The sequence below is a fragment of the Carlito syrichta genome, unplaced genomic scaffold, assembly GCF_000164805.1.
Source record: "Carlito syrichta isolate Samal-C Ts95f unplaced genomic scaffold, Tarsius_syrichta-2.0.1 Scaffold305641, whole genome shotgun sequence".
NCBI lineage: Eukaryota > Metazoa > Chordata > Mammalia > Primates > Tarsiidae > Carlito > Carlito syrichta.
In genome coordinates, this window is record NW_007249737.1 from 77,193 (window position 1) to 92,397 (window position 15,205).

General features: G+C 44.7%; 1 protein-coding gene across 2 annotated transcripts in view; it reads right to left on the reverse strand.

Moving 5' to 3' along the window:
- BDH1 (3-hydroxybutyrate dehydrogenase 1) overlaps positions 1 to 351 on the reverse strand; it is a 41,799-nt gene extending 41,448 nt beyond the window's left edge. Inside the window, exon 1 of one of the 2 annotated variants that reach the window (XM_021714386.1) lies at positions 166 to 351. The gene's annotated coding sequence lies outside the window, so the exon portion shown is untranslated. The remainder of the gene's footprint in view (positions 1 to 165) is intronic. The other variant, XM_008061923.2, reaches the window with a different exon arrangement.
- Positions 352 to 15,205: the final 14,854 nt, after the last annotated feature.

Consider the following 15,205-nt stretch of genomic DNA (forward strand, 5'->3'; position numbering starts at 1 on the left):
AATTCCGCTGTGGCTGCAGGGCTCGGCCTACAGGGCGCGATCCCCTCTTCCCCACCCGGGTTCCGGCTACCGGGCTAGGAGACCACGCGAGGTCTCCAAACCAAACCCAGCAGACGGCGCTGGGCATCCCGCCAGAGCTGCACAGATGCGGACCCCTCCTCTTACCCAAAACCAAATGGGCAGGGGGCTCCGCCGCGGAGAGCTCGGCTGGTGCGCTCGCCTTAACCCGGCGCTGCGCAGGTATCCGTGCTCCTGGCCTGGAAGACCCAGTGGGGGCGCCGCTGCCGTTTCCTCCTCGAAGTCCCCCCACCGGCTCTCCCACCGCCTCCGGCCTTTGCCACCCGGACGCGCCGGCACACTTCGGGTGCGCGCGTTAGGGCGGCGCCGGGCGGGGCCCGACGGCGGGCGTCGCGGGGGCGGGGAGTGCTCCCGCGCCGCCTCCTGCGCCCTCGGGCGCGCGGCCTGGCTCTCCTCCCGCTGAGGTCGCCCGGAGTCGCCAGACACCCAGTGCATCCCTCTGGTCTCTAAGCCGGTTGCAGATCTCCCCCACCGCCATCTCTCTCCTGGACTGGAGAGGGCTGGGAGAAGGGAGAAGGGCGAGGGCAGGGAGGAGAAGGCTCCGCTCCAGGAAATGAGGAATGCCCTGGTGAGCCCAAGGCTCCTTCGAGGTCCTGTGCATACTTGCTGTCTTTAGATAGTGGGTTGGTTTTTAATTTTTTTTATCAGATGAAATTATCTAAAGATTTGCTTCTGCGTGGTCTTTAAAAAAATAATTTAGGGATGCTGTAGCGCCGCTTCCCATAGTCACAACGATAGGACATCAGAGGGCGATCGGCCACAGATCGGGCTCCTCTCTTAACCTGCAACCCGCCCCCCCAACCCCCTCTCCCGCCACCGGGAAGATATCAGGGCAAATTAGTAGCAGAACTATGTTTAGGTACATTGCAGAGAAGGGCTGAATGGAAAGGGGTCAGGCAGGTGCAAGCAGGACTAGGCTGGTGGGCTTTAAGGAAATCTGTCAATTCCACTTAATGAGCTTCTTGAGGGCTGAGGTGTCTTTTTTGTTTATTCCCAGTTCCTGGCACATAAAGCCTTGAAGACTGGGAGAATCATGAAGAAGGGATACACTTTGTTTTCTGTACCCATTTTACAGACAGACTCAAGCCAGAGTATATCATACTACAGCCATAACAATAAGTCACTATACTTAGTCACCAGGTTTCACTTTGAGGAAATGCATTGCTGGTGATGTTAAAGGAATAATTAATCTTTCCACCTAGGAAAACCATAGATTCTGACTTTGGACTAAGAATTCAATGAAATTGTAGTTCTATTTATGGAAGACAAAGACATTTGACCACTCAGGTTACATCAGACACTTCCAGAGGCTGGCCTCACATCTTCCCATCCCAGCTTTGCTGTGGCAACCGGCTCCCTACAGGTATAACCTGAGAGCACCTTGCCTCCTAGCTGTACCTGGTATCTCCCTGCTTCAAGCTTCTCTGTCACTCTGACCCTTACAGTGACCCACTGCCCATTTGGACACATGAGTAAGCCTGGAAGTACAAAGGAATTCGCACCTCATGGGACATCCTTTGACCAGTGGTAGACAGGAGCTGGTGGGAAAAGTATTTGCTCTTCCGCTCTTCAGGTGGACAATTCTGATACATTCTATACAGCTCCTGGCTGCCCATAGTAGTGACCAACTTGATCAATTCAACAATACACCCCTGGATTGCCTTTCTCTTTCCCTCCTCTGTGACTCTTACCTGTCCTCCCCTCCTATTCCTTGGGATTTTGTTATATAGCTTTGAAATGATTCCAAACATATAGTTGTTATGTGAGTAACATATGTTTTGCTGTGATCAGAACATGGAGTGAACTACCCCTCCAGGAGGAATGTTGCATCACACCTTCAGACCTTACACATGAGTTACTGATCTCAACTACTGGTTTCCACCCAAAGCATATATAAACCCAAGATTTTGAGAGCTTATGCTGTGGCTGGCCCACTCTCTGTAAGTCATCCAGCTATTTCTGAATAACATCAAGGGACCTTGTGTATTTTCACAGATCTCTGATGGGTTGGTCAAGCTGTCTTTCCCGAGAACCTCTCATAGAAAGACATGCCTCAAACTCTGACTAGACTTTACATCCATAGAAGTCTGTTTCCATCCTAAGTGACCAGCTGAACTTGAATAATTGGACTCTAAATGAAACTGAAACTCAGTCATGATGTGGTTAATGTACCTTACCTATTGAGTGTACTCTCTGTGAGATTTGTTCTCATCATCCCTCCACTTTTTAAGAATTGTGACCGAGCTGGGTGGCTCAGCCTGTAATTCCAGCACTTTGGGAAGCTGAGGTCAGTGGACTGCCTGAGCCCGTGGGTTGGAGACCAGCCTGGGCAACTTGGCAAGACCTCGTCTCTACAATAAAAAGAAAATATTAGTTGGGCGTGGTAGCTTGCACCTGTAGTTCCAGCTACTTGGAAGGCTGAGACGGAAGGATTGCTGGAGCCCAGCAGGTTGTCTCTGGGATGGCTGTGAGCGTGCCACTGTACTCCAACCTGGGCAACAGAGTGAGACTCCAACTCCAAAAAAAAAAAAAAGAATTGTGAGGCCGGGCGTGATGGCTCACACCTGTAACCTCAGCACTTTGGGAGGCCAAAGAAGGAGGATTGCTTGAGCCCAGGATTCCAAGACCAGCCAGGACAAAGCAGCAAGATCTCATCTCTACAAAAAAATTTCAAAAGCTGGGTGTGGTGGCGCATGCCTGTAGTCCTGGCTATTGGAGAGGCTGAGGAGGGAGGATCACTTGGTTGAGGCTGTGGTGACTCATGATGGTGCCACAACACCCCAGCCTGAAGCAACAGAGTGAGATCTGACTCAAAAAATAAGAATAAAAAAGAATTGTGAAAAAGAAAAACATCTCTTTGTATAGCAGCAAACCATTTGATTTGTGAAATCTTACTTTGATCATCTCCTTATTTAAAACGTACAAAACATTTATTCCCCAAATAAATTCTTCAAGTCCTTGCTCAGGCCCTGCTGTTTGGAGATTAAGCCCACAGTTAACCGGAAAGAGGCACCTCGGCCTGCCTTTCCCAGGTCCGCCTTTCCCACCCCTGCTAACAAGATAGTCATTTATTTGGTTTGGGCTCTTGCTCCCAGTTGCCCTGCCCTCCAGGGCATCACTAATAAACTCCTGGAGATAGGAAGGAAATAGCAGGGACTCCCAGGAGAAAGAGGCAGCTGAAGGATTGGGACTAGGCTAAGAGTCAGACACAACCATTCTCAGCCCCAACTTAAGCCTTTCTCCTCCTCCTAAGATTCTGGCTGCTGCCTTTGGAACTGGAGAAACCCTCAGCTGTGAGGTTGAAAACACAAAGCAGAGACTATGGGAACCAAGTCACTGTCACACAGCATGTGCCAAGATTCTGTCTCTTTCCCCTCACCCCTGTAAAAGCAACTCCTCTCTGCCCAGGTACAGGTCCCAGGCCAGGGTCTTCAGCACCTAGCCCATCTCTCTTCAACCCCCAGAGAGTGCAGTTGCTATTTACCAAGCTAGATTTGGGAGAGAAACAGCCCTTGTCCCTGCCTTTAAGGAGGGAGTAAGACATGTAAGTAAGCTAAAGGAATTATTAGATGTCCTGTATGTTTTCTAAAAGAGAAGCACAAAAGATTCTCAGTCAGAATGAAGCACCCCTAAAACAGCCTACTGCCCTGAGAAACCAGTCCCTGGCTCAGCCCCTAAATGCCTCCTAGCTCACACCCTTCTCCAATATTAGCTCAAGTTAATCATTGCCACCCCCCCCCCCGCCCTGCTAGATCTGGTCCTGCCCCATCTCTGGTCTTGACCCTCAGTGTGTAAGTGTCAGTACCAGACAGTGCAGATTAAATCTTGCTCTTAGCCAGCCTCCTCCAAGACCTCTAAGACCTCACAGTGCTGCACACTGTGCTGAGTTCTGCAGGGGGATAGAGAGCAATAAACTATCCCCTGCCCCAGGTCCCATAGGTCTACTGTTTGTTTTGTTGCAATTGAGTTTTCTTTCCCCAAAAAAAAATTATTTTTCTAGAAATCATACCCTTAATCTGCAGAACTTTAGAGGTATCAAGTTGCTTTTTCTATAATTGACAGTGAAGGAAAGAAGCCCGGAGTATAATTCTGTGCTGCTTCTAAAACAAAGCTGTGGTGCTCAGAATCCAGTGTGTTGAAAAGAGCCTTTGATGGCTGATCCTAACGTGATAGTAATACTGAATTCCACAGATGAGCTGCCTTTTTCCTGCAGTGAATGAGCAAGTAAAACAAGTGCTTGACCTTAAAGAGAAAAGAGGGGCAGTAACGGGCACGAGCGTCCTCACCCACTTTTCTGTCTCTTCACCCTAACGTGTTTCATTAAAATGATTGTTTAAGCTACAGCATTTTGCATGTTGTTTGGAAGTTTAAGCAAAATTCTTTTGAAGTAATTGGCATCCTTGAAGAGGGAACAATATGAGAAGATAAAAAATCAATTGTGTCCCACCTCTGCCCATCCTGCCCTAAGATGCAGCAACCTGTAAAATTCATTTATTCATCAGTTCCTATTGCTTGAGCCCTTATCATATCTGAGAGATTGTGCTGCATTCTTAGCCCAGACCTTTTCAGGAATGAAGATCAGGTCACTCCACCAGGAAAAGATCCATGGCCAGCTCAGGTGCTTGCTGAAGCAAAAAGAACATGGACTGGGGAGTGGAAAAAGATAGTCATCAATACCAGCTATGACCACATGACCAGTTATAGAAACAAGGACTATAATTGTCATGAGTGTTTCTTCTTTATTTTGTTACGAATATGTTTGTGTGTGTATGTATAACAAATATCTGTGTTTGCTTCCACTTCTCATCCCTTTATCATGTAACATAAGATGTATGACTTTACCTCATTATATTTAATGTTGTTAACTTTACATCATAGTATTTAGATTACAAAGTACTATGGTAAATCAATGCAGGGTCCTGTTTTCACTAGTACTACATCTTAGCAAGCGATGACTGATCACCATGTACCAGCCACTGTGCCAAGTGCCTTCTCTGTATCAACTGACTTAATCTTGCAGCAATCCTAAAAAGTAACCTAAGATTATCCCTATTTTTCAGCCAAGGAAGGTGAAGGCTAGAGAGGTCAAATAACTTGCCCACTGCAACACAACTAGGCGGTGGCAGAGGCAGATTCTACTCACGTCTGTCCTACTCCAAAGACTTTGCTTTAAGTACACCATTAATTGTCTTGAGGCTCTTTCTTTGAAGAAAGGGATTTTTTAAAAGTCCAGTCTGGAGTATAGACTATTTTAGAACCAATTGGGCATTATTTCTGTGAGTAATTCAACAGAAGCTGGAATTGCTGTTACACAGAAATTTCTCTCGTAAGTACAATACAGACGCCAATTTCTGATCCCCTCAATGAGAAGTTATAGGTTCTGGTTGACCATATAAACTCTGAAAGACAAAAATATGTGACAAGAGTCTCACCGCTAAGTCTGATTTAAGTTTCTGGATATCACAGTCAATTTTTTCAAAGAAAATTTAATATATCAATAAGCTGTTTTTAAAAACAAGATACAAAGTCATGTACTTATTTTGGTTAACTCTCTTCTCAGTGAATGCATATTATTTGTATTTCTGCTTCTTGCTACCAGTGACAGAGCCTGCTATTTCTTTCTTTCTTTTTTTTTTTTTTTTTGAGTTGGAGTCTCACTCTGTCGCCCAGACTGGAGTGCAGGGGCCGCTCCCGGCCACCGCAGCCTCGACCTACTGGGCTCCAGCGATCCTTCCGCCTCAGCCTTCCAAGTAGTCAGAATTACAGGCATGCGCTACCACGCCCGGCTGAGCTGATTTTTTTTTATTTATTGTAGAGATGAGATCTCACCAAGTTGCCCAGGCGGGTCTCAAACCCGTGGGCTCAGGCAATCCACTCACCTCAGCCTCCCAAAGGCACGGGATTACGGGCTGAGCCACTGAGCCCGGCTGAGCCTGCTATTTCAAAAAAGAAATTGAACTGCGAAGCTGCCGCCTCTCTTTGGGGTTTGGGGTTCCAGCACCTCTTTCAGAGGCCCATTCCCTCATCCCAATCCCCACCCTTCCATCAGAGCCTACCCAAGGCATTTCCTTCTGCTAGCAGCTCTCAGGTTCATCCTCCTCTCACCTTAATTTGGTGCAGCAAGTCTCAGTTCTATCAGCACACAGGATCCTTCCAAGTTAGCGACCAGCAGATGCCCTGAAATCCTCTTAATTCTCATTAACAGGATGTAACAGACACCTCTGGAAACCTCTTCCAGGCTTTCTGTGGATTTCAATGCTTCACTTTAGCAGGAAGAGGAAATTCTCACACATGTGATAAGTAAAGCTACCTGTTGATAAAATATAATATTGGGGGTTCTGCATGTTTGTGTGCTTGTCATTGAGCAGGCAAAGTTCAGCTTTGTAACTGTTTGTTTTAAGCTTAAAATGTCTGTGAGTTTGGCCCTCTGACAAGCAGAGGGTCAAGGGTAGATGCTGCTACTTAGGCATATGTTTAAAATAAATGATGCCAAAGGGCAGCCCCAGCTGACTCCATCTTGAGCTCTCCCTGCCAGGTATGTGAGGGCATAAATTAGCACAGGAACTGTCCTGAACAGGATGAGAAATATTCAGAGAATGCACTGAGCATGACTTGGAATCAGGACCTAACAAAGATTTCCAGATGGCCAAGTGGCTTTGATCAGGGACACTTGCAAGAAGGTAGGGCTAAAACCACATTCCTTGAATGTCCCAACAAAGGTAAGGAAGAATATGTCTGAAATACACAGGATCCCTTAGGGGTCTTCTTAGTATTACCATACCCTGTAATAAAGTCAATGGAAAATTACAACGACCCAATGCAGGCAGGACTAATGGCCCAGACCTTTTAAGGAATGAAGGTTTGGTCACCCCCACCAGGTAAAGATCTACGGCCAGCTTAGGTGCTTGCTGAAGACAAACAGAACATGGACTGGGGAGTGGAAGAAGATAGTCATAAATACCAGCTACGGCCACGTGACCAGTTATAAAAACAAGGACTATAATTGTCATGAGTTTTTAAATTTTGTTCTGAATATGTGTGTGTATGTATAACAAATATCTGTATTTGCTTCCACTTCTTTTCCCTTTTCATGTAACATAAGGTGTATGACTTTACCTCATTATATTTAATATTGTTAACTTTACATCATAGTTTTTAGGTTACAAGATATCAAGGAAAAGATTAAACATCACCTAAGGACTTTGCATCTTCTTCCGGGGAAAGCTTTGGTTGTATGGAGGATAGTTGTATCACGTTAGAAAGAAGTATGATTTTGTCATTACCTTTATTTGGAGACTAAGTATGAATTAAGGAGATATGTATGGGTGCCAAGTTGACAAGGTGTAGACTTGCGATGGTTAATTTTATGTGTCAACTTAGCTAAGCTATAGTGCCCAGATATTTGATCATTGTTCTAGATGTTTCTGTGAAGGTGTTTTTTGGATGAGATTAACTTTTAAACTGATGGAATTTGAGTAAAGTAGTTACCTCCATAATGGGAGTTGACCTCAGACAATCAGTTAGAGGCCCTAATAGAAAAAAAACCCAGGAAGAGAGGGAATTCTGCCAGCAGACTGTCTTTGGACTCAAACTGTAACTTCTCCCTAAGTATCCAGCCTGCTAGGACACCCTGCTGATTTTAGACTTGCCAAGCTTCTACAGTCACATGAACCAATTTCTTAAAATCCATCTCTCTCTCTTCCTCTCTAGGTAGATAAATGTGGATATAGATGTAGATGATATAGACACAGATGATGCAGACATAGATAAATAATATATATGCTGGTTCTGTTTCTTTGGGGACCCCTGACTAATAATACTCACTCAGTGTTCTGCTTCCCTGATTGAACCCTAATACAGCATTGAAACAGATTTCTCTACTCTGGAATTGGTCTCCAGGGGCCTGGAGCACACAGGTCAGAGGTAGGGGACTGGTCTCAGGCCAAGCTGGGACATGGTGAGACTTGCTTCTTATCCTTTTTTCCCCCTGAGGTCTATGCCATCACTGCCCTCCAGGTACTCACAGCCCAGGGTGGGGAACAGACACATGTGCAGCTTACCCTATTCCCAAGCAGCTTTGGTCAGGTGATATAAGTTAGGCATAAGCATGCAGCTCAGAAAGGATGGAAGATGGGACTACTCCTTCAGGTCAGGGCTGAGGAGTAGGTTTCATGGAGGAGGTGACTGTCCTGGATCTCAGATTCAAAGATAGGTGGGATATTTTTCCTCCAATTTTTTGTTTTTAAATTATTTAAACTCACAATGGAATATTACACAGCCATAAAGAAGGACAAAATTATGAACTTTGCAGCAACTTAGATGGACTTAGAGGTTATAATACTGAGTGATCTATCACAGAAACAAAGAACCTAGTATCACATGTTCTCATTCATAAGTGGACAACTATCTTAATACTATAAGAAAGGGATTGGCAGTAGTGGGAAACTGCCAGGAGATGGGGAGCATACCTCATCAACAAGGGTACCTGCATAATGAACATTTGTATTCCTAACCCTGAATTGCACACCACATATTTAAAATAATTTTTTTTTTCTTTTTTGAGTTGGAGTCTCACTCTGTCACCCAGACTGGAGTGCAGTAGCTGCTCCTGGCCACCGCAGCCTCGACCTGCTGGGCTCCAGCGATCCTTCCGCCTCAGCCTTCCGAGTAGCCGGAATTACAGGCGCACGCTACCACACCCAGCTAATTTTTTGATTTTATTGTAGAGATGAGGTCTCGCCTGCCCAGGCGGGTCTCGAACCCGCGGGCTCAGGCAATCTACTCACCTCAGCCTCCCAAAGGTGTGGGATTACAGGCTGAGCCACCGAGCCCGGCAAAGTAAAATTTTTTAAAAACAAAATAAAATGTTTCAACTTACGGAAAAGATGAAGGACATAGTGAACACCCGAACATTCATAATCAAGATTCATCAATTGTTAACAGTTTGTTACATTTGCTTTATTTCTCTCTATATACACATATACATATACATATTGCTGAATCGGTTGAAAGTAGCTACAGCCATCATGACATATCATCTCCTAACATTTCAGCATGTATCTCAAAAGAACAAGGCAATTATCTTGGATAACCATGATATAATTGTCATATTCAAGAAACTTAAATAATTATCTAATGTTTTTGTTTGTTTGTTTTTGTTTTTTCTGAGTCGAGGTCTCACTCTGTCACCCAGTCTGGAGTACAGTGACACAATCACTGCTCACCACAGCCTCTATCTCCTGGGTTCAGGTGATTCTTCCACCTCAGCCCCCCAAGTAGCTGGGACTACAGACGTGCACATCATGCCAGGCTAATCTTTTGATTTTTTTCTTTGCAGAGACGAGGTTTCACTATGTTGCCAAGGCTAGTCTTGAACTCCTGGGCTCAAGCAATCCTTGACCTCCCAAAGTGCTTGGATTGTAGGTGTGAGCCACTGTGCCTGGCCTATATCATCTAACTAATCTATATTCAAATTCCTTCAATTGTCCTAATAATGCTCTTTATAGCACTTTCCTGTCAATCAAGATTCTAATCAAAGACAATAATTTGCATTTAGTTCTCATGTCTATTCCATTTCCTTCAATCTAGAATAGTACTTTTCCCTTTTCGGGGTGGGGTAGTGTCTTTCTCACACAGTTTCATGAGTCCAGGCCAGTTGTTCCATAAAAGGTCCCTAAATCTGGATTTATCTGATTATTTCCTCATGATAGATCTCGGGCTAAATACTTTTAGCTTAACTACTATTAATACCTAGGTGATGTTTAGGAAGAATTTGGACAGGCTGAGGTGAAGGAGGAAACAACAGATAAAAAGGAACAGCAAGAATTGTGCTCCTTGGGTGTTAAAAGGTCCTGCGTGCCAGGAAATCACTGTGGTCCTAGAAAGGGAAGCTATATTGAATGATATGGGGCATTGGGGGCCGGGGGGTGGGGTGGGCAGAGGGGAGGCAGGAGATGAGGATCACCAGAGAAGTTTGGTTCATGGTCACTGGTCTTTGTTCAGAGGCCACTTGGAGGCATATTAACTTTGCATAAAAGAGTCTCAAAGACCAAAAAAGCCTTCAAGACCTGAAGAAATGGTAGAGTTCCAGACCCCTGGAAGAGAGATTTTGAACAATGGGGACTTCCTAAGCATCCCCCAAACTGCAACCTATTATTCATTGGCAAAATGAGAAATGGAAAACCTCAATTAAACAAAAAAGAGCGTGACTACTTTTAGTGTCATTCCCCGTCCTTTCACTTGTATTTACCTGCTCTGTCATGGGACATTTTCCTCAGAGATGCTTCCTTCAGCCTCTTTCTTCCTTTTCCTTCCCTTCTCCCCTAACTACTCACCCAAATGCTGTCTATGCACCTCTCGCACTCAGCTGCCCAGTCCAGCTCTCTGTAGCCAGCTCTGCAAGGGGGCAGAGTAGGGGAGAGGGGAGTGGGGAGAAGGCACAGACAAGGACCAGGTCCCCAGGGGGTGGCTGTTAGGACCATCCTCCCAGGAAGCTTCAGGTGGAAGCCTTGGGACATGCCCAAAGGCCCGCTTCGAGAAGGCTCTGTCCCAGGAGGATGGTGCGGGCTGTGACTAGGACTCCAGCTGTGGCCCAAGCCAGTGGCCAGACTGGAAGGAGAAGCATGTCGACATGAAGAGGCTGAAGAGATGAGGCTGGGAATGTGTGGGGAAATCTGGGAAGCTTATCTCCTGCATTTAATATGTCTACAAGAGTGTCCTTCTAACTCACAGCAGCTTCACTGGGAGATAGGTATCTTCTTTTTTTTTTTTTTTTTTTTAGTTGGAGTCTCACTCTGTCGCCCAGACTGGAGTGCAGTGGCCGCTCCTGGCCACCGCAGCCTCCACCTGCTGGGCTCCGGTGATTCTTCTGCCTCAGTCTTCCAAGTAGCTGGAACTACAGGCGCGCGCTACCATGCCCGGCTAATTTTTTTTTTATTTATTGTAGAGATGAGGCTTCACCTGCCCAGGCAGGTCTCGAACCCACGGGCTCAGGCAATCCACTCACCTCTGCCTCCCAAAGGCGTGGGATTACAGGCCGAGCCACCGAGCCTGGCTGATAGGTATGTTCTTAAGGTGATACAACTGCCTCGCAATGTGCCTTTTGTGGGAGGCCCTGGCCAGCCAGAGTACCTCTGGGTTGTCCTGGTTTAGTGCTGCCTCAGAGCTGAAGACTTCCAAGGCCAACTAAGGGTATCTGGGACCTCTCCTCTTCCTCCTTCACCAGTCTCCAAGCAGGAAGAATTCAACTTACCTGTCACAATGTCCTATTTCCTCTCTCCAGTTACTGGGTCAGGTCTGAGGTGATGTAGGACACAAGTTGGGCAATTAGAGGAGATTCAAGGAAAGCATAGGGCATGAGGGATGCACAACAGGGGTATAGAGAGTGCTGGAAACAAAAGGCCACCAGGGTGACTAGCCCAGTCTTTTAGTGCTGGCCGAGCTAGAAGGAAAGGAAGAACTGGTAGTGGGAAAAGAAGTGACTAAGACGGTCTCAGGCATTGACTGGCATTCAAGGCATGCCAGGTCAAACTTAGGGATTTTCCCTGGAATGGCTGCTCACTTTCCTCATGATGTGAGGCTATGGCAGCCACAACAGAAGAGGATGAAAGCCAGCTTGCATGGAGAGTGTGCTCTGAGTAGAGGCTGGCTCAGGAGATGGCCCCTCAACACACCAAAATAATCAAGCTCCATCCATGGGTGAGAGGCCTGCAACCAGAAGGCAGGGTTCAGTCATATCCCAAAGGGTGCCAAAGAGGGGCACCGTATCCAGACACTGCAATCACGAGGCCAGAAAAGAAATGAAATATAAATACAAGATGTCAAACCACCGTGACTGTAGGTCCTGTCATCATTAACCTAGAGTATTTAAGAAAATTAGCATTAAAGTTATTAGAAGAATAATGGAATTCAGTATGTTGGTTGAATACAAGACAAATATCAGGAAAAATCAAAAGCTATCCCATTCAGAAAATATAATGGGAAAAATTATAATAATCGCAATAGCAAGGAAAACTATAAAGTGCCTAGACACAACAAGAAAATGTTGAGTCATTATACAGAAAAGTATATCGCTTTACTTAGAGACATGAAAGATGGATTGAAAAATAAGAGATACACCATGTTTCCAGATAGAAAGGCAACACTACCAAAGATAGATTTCCCTTCAATTTATCTAGAATTCATTGCAGTCTGAGGGTGGGAGTGGGTGAGGGAAACATGACCAGTTGACTCTAAATGAGTAGATACACAAAATTAAGTGGGAAAAAATTCAAGATTCATCATTAGATGAAAACATCCTACAAGGCTAAGTTAATTAGAAAATTATGTAAAACATTTTAAAAAGCAATTTAAATGTTTAAATTAAAAAGAAAAGTATGGTGCTGGTGTATGAATAGAAAAAGCAGATAGCCGGGTACAGTGGTTCACGCCTATAATCTCAGCACTTTGGGAGGCTAAGGTAAGAGGATTGCCTGAGCCTGCAGGTTTGAGATCAGCCTGGGCAACTTGGTGAGACCTTGTCTCTACAACAAATCAAAAAATTAGCCAGGCATGGTGGCACATGCCTGTGGTTCCAGCTCTTTGGAAGGTTGGGGCGGAAGGATCACCTGAGCCCAGCAGGTTGAGGCTGCAGTGGCCGGGCGCGTGCCACTGCCCTCCAGCCTGGGTGACAGAGTGAGTCTCCAACTCAAAAAAAAAAGAAAAAAGGAAAAGTAGACAAATGGAACAGTTCAGAAATAGATCCACAAAGTAATGGAAATCTAATACATAATAAGAGTGGCATTACCAATTTTAAAAGATAATTTATTTATTTTAACAAAGATTATTATTATTATTTTTTTAGAGACAGGGTTTTGCTATGTTGTCCAGGCTGGTCTTGAACCCTTGGTCTTAGATGATCTTTCCTCCTTGGCCTCTCAAAGTGTTGATATTATAGGTGTCAGCCACCATGCCTGGCCCCAGGAATTCTTTTTTTTCTGGGAATCTCACTCTTTCTTCCAGGTTGGAGTACAGTGGCACGATCATGGCAACTGTAGCCTCAACATACTGGGCTCAGGTGATCCTTCCACCCCAGCCTTCCAAGTAGCTGGAACCACAGTTATGTGCTACCACACCTGGCTAATTTTTTAATCTATTGTAAACGAGGTCTTGCCATGTTGCCTGGGCTGGTCTCAAATCCCTGGGCTCAGGCAATGCTCTCATCTCTACCTCCCAAAGTTCTGGGATTACAGGCATGATCCACCACACCTGGCAAAAAAAGATGAATTATTTAAAGGTGAAGGAACAATTGTATATTTATACACCAGACACAAAAATAAAATGTAGGTGGACTGAAAACTAAAACTAACAGAAGAAAATATGAGACTATTTCTATACTCTTGTAAAAGATTTACTAACTCTAATACAATGTACAGAAGACATAAAGCAAAAGACAAGAAGATTAGACCACTCAAAAACTTAAACTTTTGTGCAGGAGAGTTACTATTCAACTCTCCTTTTGTGCCGGAGAGTTTCTATTCAACTGGGAGAAAACATTTGCAACATATGTAAAAGTTAAGGGTAAAAATCCACAAAACATAAAGTGTTCCTACCTATGAAAATGAAAAAGAGACATAGTCTAATTGCAAAAATACACAGAGGGTAGATAAATCACAAAAAATATAAACATAAAATGATATGTTCAATTATGATAATGAATCATAATTTTAAATATGCAAATAAAAATAAATATATTTTTGTCAATCAGATTGGTGAAGATTGAAAAGATTAGAGATACCTGCACACACATGTTTATTGCAGCACTATTCACAATAACAAAAGCATGCAGTCAACCATGCTGCCGTTCAAAAGTGGACTGGATAGAGAAATGTGGTACATATACACAATGGAATATTATGAGCCAGGCTCGGTGGCTCAGCCTGTAATCCTGCGCCTTGGGAAGCTGAGGTGAGTGGATTGCCTGAGCCCGCGGGTTCAAGACCCACCTGGGCAACTTGGTGAGACCTCATTTCTACAATAAATCAAAAAAATTAGCCGGGTGTGGTAGCACGCGCCTGTAGTTCCAACTACATGGAAGGCTGAGGCAGAAGGATCGCCAGAGCCCAGCAGGTCGAGGCTGCGGTGGCCGGGAGCAGCCACTGCACTCCAGTCTGGGCAACAGAGTGAGACTCCAACAAAAAAAACAAAAACAAAAAAAGGAATATTACGCAGCTATAAAGAAGAACAAAATTATGGACTTTGCAGCAACTTGGATGGATTTAGAGTCCATCATACTCAGTGATCTATCACAGAAACAAAGATCTGAGTAACACATGTACTCACTCATAAGCGGGCCCTGAGCATTTATCATAATATTATAAGAAAGAAATCGGCAATAGTGGGACACTGTCTGAGAAGGGACGGGGACAGGCACATAACATCAGTAAGGGTATCTGATCTCAAACCAGGCGAAGTGGGGGCCAAGGGAAGGTCCAAACTTTACCTATACAACAACCATGTATATACCTAACCCTGAATTGTACCCCACGTCTTTAAAAATAAAAAATTAAAATAAAAAAAAGATTAGAGAGAAACTGAGAAAGCAGCACACTCAAACACTGCTGGCGGGAATGGAAATTGCAATCATTTTTTTGTTGTTGATTTTTGGTCAGTAAAGTCTTTATTATGGAGAGGGGAGAGGGAACTCAGTACTTCTGAGCAGCTGCATTCCTCATGGTACCCAGGACGTAGCTCAGGTCCTCTCACTGCCTCTTGGCATAGATGTGTGTCCTCACCCTTTTTAAAAAATGAACTTGAGGGCCTGTTTGTCCTTGGAGACCTTGAGCAACTCCATGGTACAGCACTCATTTGGGGACAAAGCCTCACACCTATCAGAACATGTCCCATATAAACCTGGGCTCGCTCACAATGTTGGTCACCTTGTACCTGCTGAAGCAGAGCTGTGGCTGTAGCTTTGTGATGACTGCCACGGCAGAAAGGCAAAAAATGCAATCTTTTTGAAAATTATGTGGCAGTATGCATGATACCCATTGCCTCAGCAACTCTATTCTAGAATTCTAGCCTACAAAAATACTAACACACTTCACACTTAAAGACATGTGTACATAGGTATTGGATGCAACATTATTTG